This window comes from Phyllostomus discolor, chromosome 3 (assembly GCF_004126475.2).
Source record: "Phyllostomus discolor isolate MPI-MPIP mPhyDis1 chromosome 3, mPhyDis1.pri.v3, whole genome shotgun sequence".
In the NCBI taxonomy this organism is placed as follows: domain Eukaryota; kingdom Metazoa; phylum Chordata; class Mammalia; order Chiroptera; family Phyllostomidae; genus Phyllostomus; species Phyllostomus discolor.
Window position 1 is genome coordinate 13,814,630 of NC_040905.2, and position 13,416 is coordinate 13,828,045.

The 13,416-nt window shown below is 51.5% G+C and overlaps 1 protein-coding gene across 1 annotated transcript in view; it reads right to left on the reverse strand.

Annotated features, from left to right (window-relative positions):
* Window positions 1–13,416, reverse strand: part of PDZD2 (PDZ domain containing 2) — a 213,241-nt gene that overhangs the window by 116,671 nt on the left and 83,154 nt on the right.

Sequence of the window (13,416 nt, forward strand, 5' to 3'; positions counted from 1 at the left end):
TGTACGAGAATCTCACAGTGACACAAACGTGCATCATCTAGTGACACACCTCATTAATCACCCTTGGGAAAGGAGGGGGAAAGCCCATGCCCAGTGCTCCTCGGAGGGCGCATATGGTCCCAGGCACGCAATGGGGATCAGATGGGGAATCCAATTGGCTGCAGGCAGGCAGCTGCCGTGTGCGCTGTGCGGCTCCCAGCGCACCTGGACCCTCCCGGGGCTGCAGCTGCAGCGGCTTCCCGGGCAGGCATTCCCACGGCAGAGCCACATGGGAGCAGTATCTGCTACCATGCCCTTTACCTTGGCAGCTTCCCCAGGCCTGAGCCTCCCCCACAATCCGCTCCAGCCTGGCAGTGTCTCTGGGCCCCAAAAGACCGAGCGTAGGACCCTTTAAGCAGGTGAACTTGCTTGTCTTTTGAGATTCTCCCACTTCCCCTCTCCCGGGACACGTCTTGCCACGAGCGTTACGATAATCAAGCTATTACCTGCAACTAAGAGGGATTACAATGACTGGAAGCGAATTTGGGAAACACAGGCCCTCCGTTAGGGCGGAGCCTGGCTACTCTGAACTTGTCGAACGCAAAACGCAAGAAATCTCAGGCCCCACCCCAGACCCACGGCATAAGACAGAATCTGCATTTTATCAGGATTCCCAGGTTAGAATAAACACTGTACTTAATATTTTTCTCCCGGTAAATAAAGATTTTAACTAAATATCCAGTGCGTAGCCTTTAAGGTAAGTTTTCTTTCTTTCCCCTTTGGTGGTCAAACCATTGACTCCTCCGGCAGCTACTGCATTTGCCTTTCTGGCTTATGTCAGCTGACGCTACGTAAGTTCCTACCACAGAGCTAAGCACTGGACGTTTAGTAAGCACTTCTGATCAGATGCTGTAGGCTGGGGTCTCCGTATTTCTGACAGAGCCGTTCCAGGCTGCATTCTGAATCCCGTCACACCGTAGGAACTAAAATAGCCCCGTTTTTGGAGGGAGCCGACATCTCCATCTGCAGAAGCACTTCAGACAAATGTGGATTTGATATAAACCACCGACACTGAGCCCTGAAACCTCCCCCCGCTCCACCAGAGCCTGGGGCAGGCTCCCCATCTCTTGGATCAGACGCATCTTTTCGGGGGAGTCTTCTTGCCAAGAGTAAACAACGCTTCCCACAGCCATGTCCGCTGTGGTTCCCAACCTAAGATCCATTTTCAGAAAAGCCAACATCGATTTGTCCCTGAATTTCAAAAGTGTGACTGCGAGGTGCCCACACCGCTCCACACGCAGCCTATTTTCTCCGCTCACTCGCTGAAGCGCCATGCAAGCAAGCGGAATGGAACGAACACGGCAGCCTTGGGGGGTTCACCGGACATTCGGCTTGACCTCTCAGAGCAAGGTCGCTACTCCACAACGAGGCCTTCCTCCGGCAACAACACATCCAGGGGACACGTTTGGGCCGCGTGCTTACAGAAGAGAAGAGAGACCTCCAACTTTGACACGGGGTATTAAATAAGGTCTTTGCTCAAAACCAGCCCTGTCCAGGCCCACATGAGCACCGTGAATTAATCTCAGCTTGCGACCCTTCCCCTGATACACGAGTCATTCACACCCAGCTTTTCCTCACCTGGGTCTGCTCACCAGAAAAAAATTTTTTTCTGAACCTTACATTCTGAAGAGGCTGTGAGGAGTAGTTGCATTATCTTTATCTGGTTCTCCACCTGTCCTGGTTCGGGGGCTGGTTGTCTAAGACATGATTCTAAGAAAGACAATAGGCTGGAAGCAGAGGAACCTCACAGATTTGAGGGTCAACCTGTGGATAACACGAGTCTCTCACAGCAAATCATACCAGAGTAAAGCCGATCTTAACAATCAGCACTGCATTATTCACTGTCGCTGGACTTAAAAAGGTGGCTGAGTAGCCCTGGCTGGGTGGCTCAGTTGGTTGGAGAGTCATTCCGTACACCAGAAGGTTGCGGGTTGATTTTGATTGCTGGTCAGGGTACATACCCAGGTTTGGGGTCCAATCCCTGGTTGGGGAGCATGCAGGAGGCTCTTATCTTCCTCTCTCTCTCTCTAAAATCGATAAACATATCTCTGGGTGAGGATTAAAAAAAAAACTTAAAACAGGCAGTCTGACCACGTGTATGGATTGAGCGCTCGGCTTCAAGGCTGCTTAGGCAGTAACTGGACCTTGCTGCTGCGGACAAAGGACCCAGGGTAAAAACTAAAACCCAGCGCAAGGTCTCTCCCCAGTCTGAAATCCCCCTGGGAACAATGCGATGAATTAAGCCAACAGAAGACCATACAGATGACTAATGTTTTTCCTAGTGAAAGCTGGAAATAACCGACTCCGCTCACTTTTAAGATGAGCTGTTAATTGTTGTTGCTGTAAGAAGCTCATTAAGAATGTCTAATGAGCTATAGACAGGAGAATGTCTGATGCCTTAGCATTACAAAAACAGCAGCGCGTCCACCACACTAGGTTTGGTTGGACCGCTGGGTGGGACCCCAATAAAGTCTCCACACACTGAGATGTCTCCAGGTACCCTGCTCAGCTCCAGTGCTCCCTTCTCTTTTACTTACTCCCTGACTCACTGGAGGAAGAAGCTGAAGTCAAGCAAGTTCTAGCCTGTAAGAAGGATTGTGCAAAAAGGCCTGAGCTCTACAAACCCAACGGCATCCTTCATTTCTGCCACCTTCTTCCCTGCAGTGCTTAGAGGCAATTTTCTGTTCCCCATCCAGGACTTTATTGCTCCCCTGCCAAAACCGTCTTGCATCTGTTACAATAAATACCTGTGATGTTTTCCAAAGCCAGCAGCTTACTGCCAACAGTCAACCCTCTCTACCCGACAGGCAACCGTCTGGGAACTTCAGTCAAAAAAGTGTTGCGAGGTGAAGTTAAAGGGAGGCTCCTTGGGAGACAGGACCCTCCTCTTGCTGGTAGAGCCGGGCAGCAGAGAAAAAGAGAAAACACTTTTGACGAAGGATCAGAAGCAGCAGCAAAAGGCCAAATTAAAGGGTTGCTGTCCCATCAAGAGGCACACTTTTCAAATGAAGCTCAAGTAGGGTGCCTTTGAACTTCCTCCCACTCCCCCCACCTGGGGGCACTTCCGGTTGTGTCCTTTGGGTAGGAATTCTAAACTGTTCACTGCAGGACCCCTTTTTTGGAGGGGGAAGGAGGGGAGCTTGTAAAATGGTTTCAGTTTTATTAAAAGGGCAAGGCTTGGGGAAAGGTGACGTATAAATCGACGGCCATCGACCTACTTTTAAGGGGGGCAACCTGCAACTGCTGTTCGCCCGCCCCACAGTCTGAGGAGTCTCACTGAAACAGAGGCCTTTGAACGGAACTAATTCTCAAGGGCCAGGCTGGTCCTTCCTCAGACTTGCCCTGCTCTGCCGATTTTCAGCTTGGTTCCCATCTTCTAATTCAGGAAGGAAATTAGTGTAGAAATTAGGCAGGAAAAAAGATGGTTTGTGTGTATCTTGCTTTAAGCCAACCTGACAGCCTCCAAATCTGGAGATTATAAAAAAATACAAACTATGGGGGGAATCCTTCTCTTTTACCAGAGAGTCACTTGTGGTCCCTCTAGTTCTTATTTCCTCTGGTGCCTGTGAAACGTGGTTGGATTGCTTCTTCAGGAGCAGACAACAGAACAGGAGGCAGACCCAGAGTCCAGGTCAACTGCTGTCATGGTCTGACTCACCGTAGAGGGCCCTTGTATCTGAGCCAAGGCCATGCACCCAGGTTGTGCCCTACGGAGGCCATCTGTGGAGTCACAGAGTCGTAGCATGTGTCCGCACCCAAGCACACCTGGATTTAACAAACCAAGGCTTGACCAAGTGGCAGATGTGCCCACAGGGGCAGCAAAGCCATCAGGAGTTCTCCCAGTGGGGCACACTCCGTCTCCTCCCGCTAAGCCGAGCAGGTGCATGCCAGCGGAGGAGGAAGGCTCTCATCAGGTTCCCTGACCACCAAGGAGGACACGGAGAGTCCAGCAGGGACCTCCCGTGTGAGAGGGAGTTTGTGCCACAGCCCGTGGACCCCACTGCAGGAAATGCACAGAAATCACATCTGGAAGCGAGGGGGGCATTGCCCATAGACTTTCTTAAGAGGGACAGAATTTATGGATCCTCTTTCATGGATGTGGTTGCAAGTTTTCTGTTTCTAATTCAGAACAACTTCTTTTCGCCTCAGCTGTTCCTCCCCTTTAGGTTTACACACTTTCACACACGTATGTGTGCACACACTAGCTCGGTCTTTTATCCCATGCACCCTCCGGGACAAGGTGAGAGAAGAGGTCAGATTCCAGCCCTGCTGGGACAGCCGAAGGAAGGGGGCGGATGCTCCAACCTTGGGCAGGCACTTAGCCTTCCAACACCCTATAAATAAGTGGGCTGACTGAGGGCTGCTCATGGCTTGTTCCCCACTTTAGCTCATGGGCAGACTTTGCCTGCCTGGCTGTCCTGCCTCTTTATGAGCCAGCTTGGTAGCATGCTTCTGAAGTGGAAGGGTCCCTCTTGCCACCTCGAGACAGGAGTGAGTTCTAGAGCTCTGCAGTGTACGCTGCTGGCTCACACAGAGAGGCTATTCACCCTCTGATCGTAGCCTTCTGGGAACCAACGCCTCCCCCCCCCCCCCCCCCCCCCCCCCCCAGTCTGGCCGCACAGCAGTGCTGCACCCTCTTGGGCAAGCCTGATGAATCCCTCGAGTGTGGTGATGCCTCACTGCCCCTCACTTGCGGAGTCCAGGCCTCTGTCAGCGTGGCTTCCAGTTGAGTTTCAGCAGTTTTGGAAAACAGGTTTCCAATGGTGTCTGAAATCCCAGTGCATACAGGAATAGCAGGTTGCTCAATCTCTAAATGCAGAGCCAACCACCTTTCTAAATACAGACGGAGGTGCTGCCGGGCTCACGTCGTGGATTCAAGGCCCCACCCCTGTCGCTCCAGCAGCCTGACTTGAGGAGTGCGCCTCCGCCACCCTGCTCTCCGGCTCCGGCTCCCGTGGGCACCCACGGCATGGTGCATGTTTTCACCCCACCTCACGTGTTTTCACCTGTCACACGGGGCCCCGCCCCCATTCTTCTGCACTGACAGCACATCGTTGCCTAATACAGGCGGGGGAGATGACTGAAGTGTCCTGTAGACAAAAGTACAATCATGCCGGCCATTTTATTTTTCTCCTGAAACTACAGTCTTTTTGTGAAAACTTTCTTGGGCCTCTGTGGTGGGCTGTAAGCTGCTTACAGAAGTCAGTTCCGACACAAGAGCGAGGTCATCAGATCTTCCTCTTGCCTTATTAGAAATGACATTAACAATGGAATGCCACGCTGGTCGAGAACGACACGTTCAAGGTTAAGGCTGGAGGGTCTACAGTGAGCTTTCTTGGAGAGCAATAAAGAAACCCTGTTCTAAATAGGAGAAAACAAGATGTCCATATCCACTTAACTGTCTATCTTACTTTTTTTATTACAGAAAACACCCCCCGCCCCCAACCAAAGTGGCAGCACCAAACAACTCAGATTGTGGAGGTCTGGCCAGCAGTCAGTCCTCCAGAGAAAGAAGGAAGTGAGTCGTTTTTGAGTATGTTAGCAGAGTGCTGGTCCCCATCAGGTTCTTCCAGCAGGGGACGCGGTCCGCACGGCTGAGTCACACAGGGTCTGCCTGGGCAGCTTCCCTGACGAGGGGAGAGAGTGACGGTCTAACTTCAGGCCCAGAGTTCATTTCCCCTTGTTTGGGCCTTGCAGAGGATCTTCAACTTCCTTGCTCCTGCAGCTACCCTTTTGGAGGTAACGATGCCATTTACTAGAGACTGAAAAACTAAAATCAGTTTCCAAAACAACGGCCCATTCAACCAATGAGCGGCATCAACCCACTGGTCATACGGCTCATGGACGGCGTTAACGAGGGGCCAGCAACTGGTTTCTCTAAGGGGGTAGGTAGTAAATATTCTAGGCTTGGCAGGCCCCATCTGGTTCTGTCCCGTATTCTTCTTTGTTTGTTTAATGTTTTAAATGTGAACTGTGTGAGCTTGCGAGACACACAGAAACAGGCTGGGGCAGCCTGGACTTGGCCCACAGGCAATGACCTCTGAGTGCTTCCAGAATGGACCTTGGAAAGGCGCCGGCCCCCCCCTCCCCCCCACCGCTCAGTTTAATCCATTGAAACAGCCCCTGCAACAAGTGTGGAGGGTGGGAGACAAATCGAACCCACCCAACAGGGGGACAGCAGGCAGGAGAGAACGCGAGTTTCCTTGAAGACCACAGGAGGCGCTGTTTCCCTTCCCAGGCAACGTGGAAGGCCGAGGAGACAGAGAGGGAGATTAGCGATAAGGGGCAGGCCTGCCACGACGGAGCACAGGCAGCTCCCAGCCCTTCGGGCCTAAACTGCAAAGCCGCAGGACTTGGCCACCAAGGCAGGAGGACCGCAGCCAGCCAGTGAGCAGCCAGCAACGCAGCTCTCACCCCTGCCTTCTCAGACACACCCCTGTGGGTAATACGGGCGGCGTTCCCCAAAGCTCGAACCCAAGAGCGCCAGGACTCAGGCTGGCCTCGTTCACTGAAATCAAGTTCTCTACCTAATTCTGGTGCTCCTGCTACTCTGAGCACACATGCCGTTTCTGACCTACCCCGCCTTAGCTCCGTTTAACACTCGGACCAGGTCACTGGGGGGCAAATCCACACTGCAGTACTCAGGTGCCCATCAGAAGCAAGGCCTGGGAGTGGCTCAGAAACCCGGGATTGTGGCAGTCTGCATTCTGTCCTGCTGCCCTTATCCCAAGCCCCTAGGAAGGAGAGAATGCTCTGAGACTCAGCTACAACCACAAGATCCACGGATCAGTCCTTAAATTTTCTTTGCACGTGGCTGCGATCCATGGCTCTCCTTGTTTTTTTTTTCCCTACTTTTGAGTGTGAAAATGTCACAGCAGCCTGGCTGAGAGCTCAGTGGGTTAGAGCAGCACCTCAACACACCAAGGTTGTGGGTGCGATCCCCAGTCAGGACACATACAAGAAGCAACCGATGAATACGTAGATAAGTAGAGCCACAAAACCAGCGTCTCTCTGCCTCTCTCAAAATCAATCAATAAAAAAATCGAAATAAAATGTCACTGTGACCATTTCTAACTCTCTGCCCCTCATCCCCCTCCACTCCCCTCCCATGACAAATACTCAGGATCCACACTTCACTTTCACAGTCCTTTCCACTTCCCTGACCCAGGAGCTGAGCAGAGGCAGTCTGCCTAATGGAGAAAACATTAGTGCATTCGGCATCACCCTGGATCCCAGTCAATTCTGGACATTTCACAGCTGCTCTGCATCCACCGCCTTTCTTACAAAGCCAGCAAAAATGAGCAAGCACCTTGCTGGCTCTGAAATAGGAACGTGTAGCAAGAGTCAAGCCTGAAGTCAATTTCTGGTCAACTATCTTCAAAGTCTGTGTTCTAAAGCAATGTCTGCAGTTCATTTATCATCTCCCAGATTTAAAGCCACTTTTAACTTAAATACTGCATGATTTGGGGTGATTGTTTTTTAAAGCAACCCCCGTCATATGACTGTCATTTGGCCATCAAAATCAGCGGTTTTTTTTGCTGACAACAACAACAAAAAACAACAACAAAAAAACCTTTTGCCTGGGCAGACAGCACGATTCAGGCTGAGTCTGTTTCTTATGTCAGTATCATCACCTTGTTTCTCACATTTCTTTTTTAAGAGCCTTTGGAAGACAAGGAAGCTGTGTTCAGAGAGACGGTGTGTCTCTCTCAGCTGCCTGGGTCTCCCCTCCTACCTGTTTTGCGAGCCGATCAGGTGAGCGTGCTCCTCTGTGCTTCAAAGCCACTCGCCTAGGACTGACTCCAAAGTTTGTCGTGCTTCATTTCCCCTCTCCATTCAGTTCGTTCAAGTCCCGGGTTATTGACGGTCTACAAAAATGTGAGCCATGCCAGTGTGTGCTCCGACGTCCTGCCAGCTTCCCATGCTGTTCGGCTCAGGAGCTGACTGACTCGCTCTCTCTCTCTCCTCTTCCTGGCTTCACCTCCTGAGCTCTCGGGCCCCACCCACAGCACTCAGATCGTTTTTCATTTATGAGTGCATCCAACTAAACTATGTTTGTAAGAGAGCAAGCCAACCTTTGCCCTGTGAGCGTACTAAAACCATGCTGCTAAAAACGACTTCAATTTTCTGGAAGTATAGGGTGGACCAGTTGGGGGGGCAGGCAGCGCAGAGTGGCGGGGTGGAGGGGGGTAGTCAGATCCTGGCAGAAGTCATTCATGGCTTCCTTCTGCAGGTACCTGATAGAGGTACCTCCTCCATCAGCAAAAGATGCACACCTTGGCGATGGAGTCATGGTAGCTTCATTATACAGACACCTCCACAGCATATCACGAACATTGAAAATGTACCACCAAGCCCTGGCTGGATGGCTCAGTGGACTGAGTGCTGGCCTACGAACCAAAGGGTTGCCGGTTCAATTCCCAGTCAGGGCACCTGCCAGGGTTGCAGACCAGGCCTCCAGTTGGGGGCATGCAAGGGGTAACCACACATTGATGTTTCTCTCCCTCTCTTTCTCCCTCCCTTCCCCTCTCTCTAGAAATAAATAAATGAAATCTTTAAGAAAAATGTATCGCCAAGGGTGATGGTCAAGAAACTTTCCATCCAGCTACCTGACACTTCACAGTGAATTAAATATTTTATTTCACACTTATGAAAGGGCCAAGTTTCTTAATGCAGTCAAATGGGAATAACAATCGAGACTTTAATTTTAAAAAGGAGCCCACTGGTCCATGAGGGCTCCTTGTCACGATGACTCCAGCCAAATCCACCACCTCCCTGTCCAACTGCTGTCCCATCTTCCGTCCCCGACCCCCACCAGCCGAGCAGACGGCTGGCCAGCCCTCGGGGACGCCGACCGCTGCTGGGCTGTCAGCAACTGCTGGGATGATGCGGGTTTTACTGTCCTCAGATTTTACCGGGACGTAGGATTTTTAAAAATAGGCTCCCCCAAAACTAACACACATATACATTGTGACTTCTACTCTCTGTCAAATTCATCTCATTTTGCAGCTGGAGCAAAAGGGGTCTTTCATGATCCATCGACCAGAGACATGGTCCCCCAAGCCCCAAGGCCTTCTCGATAGATATGAACATTCACCCAACATTTTAAATGAGAACAGCGTCTTGTTAAGATATGGACAGTCCTTGAGCAGTTACAGGCATCAGGGGAGAGGGAAGAACAGTCATTCCAAGGTCAAGGTTCCGAAAACCTGGAAGGACTGTTAGGTTTCAGGATTCATGTTTGTGTTTTTTAATCTCCTCCTTTCTTTTGGAGTTTTATCCCATATGGATTCCTCCCTATCTCCAATGAATCTGTATCATCAGGATAAGGTCCCAATCACCATGGGAAGTTCTTTGGACTTTCAAAATCGTTTTTTAATTCATGTATTTAAAAAATGACTCGGTAGTACCCAGATTTTTAAAAAGTTCTTGTTTTATAATTAGATGGTTCCAGTGTCTCCTAAAAGGAGATACTATACATTTCCACACGTACTCACAGTGGCTTCTAGTCATCCCCACTTCCCACTAACATGTCCTTAGGGGACCCAACTTCCCACCACCATGTCCTTGGGGACCCCCACTTCCCACCACCATGCCCTTGGGGAACCCCACTTTCCCCCACCACATCCTTGGGGAACCCCATTTCCTACCACCATGTCCTTGGGGAACCCCACTTCCTACCACCATGTCCTTGGGGGAAAAAAAAGGAAAGTTTTTTTTCTTAACAGTTTCCCATTGGCCAGTTTAACAAGTCAGAAAAAGTAAAGCAAGACACACAGTCCCTGGGAGATACCAGGCGTCTCACTGGCAGGGCAAAGAAAGACCTGCCGGGGGGTCAGCGCCTGGCCTCCAAGGCCAATCCAGACACCACGGACCAGTCTGCATTGTCACGTGCCATCCAGGGCCTGAAACGTGATCACATGAGTGTCCTCCTGGGACTCACGTGCCTAGTTTAGGGGTGTGGACTCCTTCTGAGTGTAAGCTAAGGAGAAGGAAGCCTGCTCTTCAACATTTTTTTTAAGAAGTGGGGCAAAAAAGGGGTTAAAACTAGCTTTGCCCATGACTAAACTAGTCTTAATCAGAAGTGAAATTTGCCCGTAGAGTATTCGCCCCAGTGTTAGTGTGTGGCATCTGCCAAAAACCTATGGTGGCGAAACCTGTTATTCCGCCTCTCTTTGTCCCATCCTCTCAACAAAGGGTGGGTCATGTACACCACACAATTTTGCTTTAAGGGAGATCGCTGCGCTGTTCACTCACAAAACCAGCCATGCAGCACACACCAGAATGCAGTCAGTACACAGGCCATTAGAAACGTCTAACCGTCCAAGGTTTCGGGCAGATACGTTTTTGGTCAAGCCACCCGTGGTAGGAGCCCGCAGCTCTGCTTTCTTGTCACCTGGGTTCCTGGGGTCAGGAGATGACAGTGTCCTCCCCTTCTGTGATCTGGGAGGGACCACGAAGATGGCTTAGTCCAACCTTCTCATCGTGGGGAAGTGGGAACAGAGGCCCAGAGAGAAATGCGGGAGCGTGCCGAGGTCGGCACGCGAGAGGGGGTACTGGGAGCAGAACTGAGACTAGATCTTCCCGAGGCAAACTCGGGGCCGCACCAGGTGGACGCGGTGCAGATCTTCCTACTCCAAGAGCGACAGGCAGGGGCTCAGTCCTGGCTCTCCGGCTGTCCACCACGCCTGGCCTGGGGACACGCCTAAGTCTCTCCCAGGAGCAAAAGCGGAGGGGGACAGACAAAGGTGGCATCAGCAGGACGGGGAGCAGCTAACCCTAACCCTAACCCCCCCAGAGAGAGGAATCAGCAATACCACGGAAGTCAGCGGACACCTCTGGGTACCCACCAAACAGCGGGAAGCAGAGACACAGATGGCTGTTTGTACAACCGTGTTCATAGCAACCCGATGTGTCCATGGACTCATGCATGGATTTAAAAAATATGGTCTATATATACAATGGAATACTACTCAGCCTTAAAAGGGAAGGAAATTCTACACGTAGTGCAACAGAGATAAACCTTGAAGACATTATATTAAATGAAATAAGCCAGCCACAAGAAGACAAACACCGCCTGACTCCACGTGTGTGAGGAACCAACCCAGAGTAGTCAGACTTGGAGACAGAGACAGTGCAACGGCGGTGGCCAGGGGCTGGGGAGGGGGCCACAGGCAGTTATTGTTTCATGGGGACAGAGTTTGTTTCACAAGATGAAAAATGCTCTCAAGGTGGATGGGGGCGATGGTTGCACAACAACATCGGCAGGCTTAATGCCACAGGACTGCACACTTAAAGATGGTTAAAACGGGCCCTGCCCGGTGTGGCCCAGTGGGTTGGGCATTGTCCTGCAAAGCAGAAGGTCAGCAGTTCGATTCCTGGTCAGGGCACGTGCCTGGGTTATAGGTTTGGTCCCTGGTCAGGGCGCATATAGATTGATGTTTTACACATCAGCATTTCTCTCCCTCTCTTTCTCCCTCTCTTCCCCTTGCTCTCAAAATAAATAAATAAAATATTTAGAAAAAATGGTTAAAATGGTAAACCTTATGTTGCATATGTATATACACATATTTTAAAAAGCCAGTGAATTTTCTCTTTGTTTCCCTTCTGGCCAGGTCTGCAGCTCTCACGCTTCACATCATTACAGCTACTCAGCACAGGTGCCCACCTGCCACAAGGTAACATTTCTAAGTGACTGCAGAACAACAGGAAGCACTGAGGTCTCCTTCTCTCTTGTCCCCCATCTCACGGTCCAAAGGAACTCCAGGGAAGCCATGCAAGCGAACAAGGTGCTCAGTGTGTTTTCCACGTGCTGCGACGGGAGATGGTGATGGCGATGACAATGGCGATGACGGTGGGAACACCGTGCGCCCCAGGCGAGCAAGGGGAGCCCTGGCAGCAGCAGACTCAGAAAAGCAGCGGCTGCCTTCCGGCTCCTGCAGCCACGCACAGGGCTCACAAACGCCCCGGAGACAGCGCCGGGTGGCTGCAGTCCAGCGTGCCCCTTTATAAAGCTCTCTTAGAGCTCGCCCATCCCTCACCTCCCCAAAGTCGGGCAGCACAGGCTGGTGCCATCGTGCTTTTTTGTCCTTATATGTGCACAGAACTCTCTCTTTGCTACCGAATTAGCCCGCATGCCTCGGCTCTCTCACCAGACCCTCTCAGTCTCCATCCTCGACTTCCCTCCTTCTTGCTGGCAGGCCCGGGTGAGACTGGGAGGGGCGCCAGCATCTCTCTTTGTCTCCCCCCTCCTCTCTGGGTTTCCCCGTCTACATCCACAGCAAGAACCACCAAGAAAGAGCCTCCACCTCCTCCATCTCCATCTCTGGAGCTCCGGCCTCAGACCCCGCCCCTCTTGCCTCGCTGCAGGTAGCTGTCCTGCAGGCACCTGAAACACGGCATGCCCTCCAATAAATCCCATTAGGCTCTCCCTCAAACCGCTGCCTCCTCCTATAGCCCCCCCTTTAATTAATGTCAGTCCCCATCACTCAAGCCCAAGTCAGTCACCCTCGACTCCTCTCTTCCCTTCACCCCTGGTGGTTAGGTCCCTTCACCCCTGGTGGTTAGGTCCCTTCACCCCTGGTGGTTAGGTCCTTTCACCCCTGGTGGTTAGGTCCCGTGAACTCTACTTCGTAAACCTTTCACCTGTCCCCTCTCCTATATCCTGTCACCTGTAGGGGCCCTGGTTCCAAGCGAGTCTCTCTTCCTCAGTTGTTTGTCACTCCGATCGATCCTGAGATACCCGAGAGCAAAGATATAACCACCGCCTGAAATGCTCTGACAATCTCTCATCGCCCAAAAGATAAAGCTCTTTGTCTGACGCCGAAGACCACTCCCAATCTAGCCCCAGCGCCCGCATTGTGAAACACCCTGGCCACGGCTCTTTTTCACATAGCAGCTGTGCTTCTGCGGCAGGGAGGGAGGGGGCTGTTACTGGCATCTGGCGGGAAGAGGCCAGAGATGCTGCTAAACACCCGACGATGCACAAGACAGTCCCCCACAACAAAGGACAAGCCACACGGGTTCTCCGAGCACCTGATTCCACAGTATTTATGACGACCATGATGGCTTCCCACGCTAGGGACGCAACCATAAATGTTGTCGGAATGCAGAAGATGAAATGGGCGTGAGAAGCGGGTTGGGCAAAAGCAACAGGGGGATTGAGGACCAAAGCTGACACTCCCTTCCAAAAGCATCCGGAGTCCGAAATCCCCCAAACCTAAGCTGACTCATGCAGCAAAAGGGTGGGTCTGCAGCTTCCGTGAGGCTCCTGAGCAAGGGTGCAAGGGCTGGATCAATACTTATTGCAAAGTTTCCTCTTGTGTTTCCCTTCAGAGCCATGCATGCTCCCAAGTTCTACCACCCAAATGGAAAGAC